This window comes from Rhinopithecus bieti, unplaced genomic scaffold, assembly GCF_001698545.2.
Source record: "Rhinopithecus bieti isolate Rb0 unplaced genomic scaffold, ASM169854v2 scaffold_34813, whole genome shotgun sequence".
Lineage (NCBI taxonomy): Eukaryota > Metazoa > Chordata > Mammalia > Primates > Cercopithecidae > Rhinopithecus > Rhinopithecus bieti.
Window position 1 is genome coordinate 214,953 of NW_016814789.1, and position 2,067 is coordinate 217,019.

Below are 2,067 nucleotides of genomic sequence, written 5' to 3' on the forward strand. Positions count from 1 at the left end.
TTTTCAAATAGAAACTAAAATCCGGTTTTAAAGAGGGAGAGTGAAGGAAGGTAATAGTTTCACTGTGTTTTGTTCAAGTCAGATTGAAATGATTAACTGAAGTTGAAATGCATAGAATAGGTTGGGGACAAAAGGGAAGGGACAATTAGAAAAGAACAAATGCACATCAAATATGTCTTCACAGATGTAAGAGTTGTCATGTGAAGAAGTGTGTTTAGCTTAATTTTGTGATGACTATGAACATTTCAGAAAATCAGATTATACTCAATATAATCACTAAATGAACCTATGATATATTTAACAATAGATTGTTTCATTAGGAAGCACATTTAATGTTTACATAGCTATTATTACTAAAATCAGAATAAATAGATTCTAATTCCTGCTTCCCTTCTACATAGCTGTATGACACGAAATATATCCGTTGCCCTCTCTTGGCCTCAATTTCTTCACATGTGGTGGGAAGCAATTTAAAATAAGTGACAGCTAATTTTCCTTCCAGTTCTGAAATGCTAAACTCAATGTACAGGTGCAAGTATGTTTTTGCTAACTCATTCCCCTAAGACCTACTTCTATCTTTTCTTTATTATGTCTAACTCCAATGATGATTATCATCTTGTTTCAGAACCTTACTGTGATTGCCTGCTCAGAAGTCCAGTGAATTTTATATCATCTTGATTTGCGGACCTTTAAACCCCATTAGTCAGTCTAGCAGAACTGTTTTGAAACTTGAAAGTGACTGCTGCTCATTTGTAGTGTCCTTGGGGATCCTTATGTGAAAGACATTCAGGTAAGGTAAGGTACTTTAAAAACATGACTCAAATGCAATTAATGAATGTTGAAACACCCACACAAAGCCCTTTTGGAAATTGAAATAAAATTCATGTTTTGACATGCTATGACCTTTGGATATGATGTTTTCTACACTATCTTTTTTGACAGTTGGAGAGAGAGAATGAAGGGGATGAAGCTGACTCTAAACATCACCGAGTTAGGAAGGTTACTGCTAGTAATCTGTTCCATGAGCTACTGTTGTTGGCAACTTCTTGATGTATATGACAGAATTAAATATAGTGCATACTCTATAGATGTTTGTTGATTGATTGTATATTGATTTTTATTCTGAAGAGCAATTTAAACTGTCTCATTCACCACCTTCACTTTGTGGCCAAACTTTAGCATAGAATGTACATTGAGGACAGAGGCTAGAGGCAGAGGTAATGTTTCATTGCTATAAATTGCATGGATTGTGAAAAATAAAGACTTGAGTAAATAACTGCATTTCTCTGGGTCTTAATTTCACCATATATGAAATGAGAAAATTGTGTTAAATGAATCAAAAAATACTTTCTGCATCTTAATTTTTATTTACACTCTGTTGATTGGATTGTGCTTTGAGGCTCAGTCCAGGAGGACACACATGGTTTAAAATCAGCTAAACTTTACCAACTTCCCAAAATATAATGTGGCTGTAAACTGAACAGTCACATTGTATTTTGGAAAGTTGATGATGCAATTATGGAGACACCACCTAAAAAGTTACATAAGTTTGATGATTTCAGAATCAAAATCAATGCAGTTTTTACTTTTTTGTTCTTATTTTTTCTTTCTTGTCATAGGAATAGGATACAAAATTTTTAAATGCTGAATTTGATCTGAAAGGTTTACATTTTTTCTTTAAAAAGGCAATAAATACTTGAAATGAATACTAGCAATTGTACCTTTGTGTTCCCTGTACAAAAATAAACATCAATAACTTTTTTTTTCATAACCTCTTGGAAGAAATAGCCATTTTGCTGCAGCCTAAAGTAGAAAAAATGCAACATCAATGAAATTTAAAAGTGACATAGCTTCTGCTTGGAATGTTAAGTGTTCATCTTAAATTAGTTGCTGTGGAAAATTTGGCAAAGCCAAAGGCATGTCCTGATTGGGATTTTTAAGACTCTTGCATTGTTCCTTGAAGATAACAAAGATAATCAAGAATTATGTGGAGGAAAAAACAAAATCATAAAAGATTTAATTATGCCATAAAAGGTATTTTAGAGAGATAAAAGTATTTTATAGTAT

General features: G+C 32.7%; 1 long non-coding RNA gene across 2 annotated transcripts in view; it reads left to right on the forward strand.

Annotated features, from left to right (window-relative positions):
- Positions 1-1,205, forward strand: part of LOC108515450 (uncharacterized) — a 37,754-nt gene extending 36,549 nt beyond the window's left edge. For both annotated transcript variants that reach the window (XR_001881527.1, XR_001881526.1), the window contains exons 3-4: positions 626-790; positions 943-1,205. This is a non-coding gene — a long non-coding RNA (uncharacterized LOC108515450). The remainder of the gene's footprint in view (positions 1-625; positions 791-942) is intronic.
- The last annotated feature ends 862 nt before the right edge of the window (positions 1,206-2,067 follow it).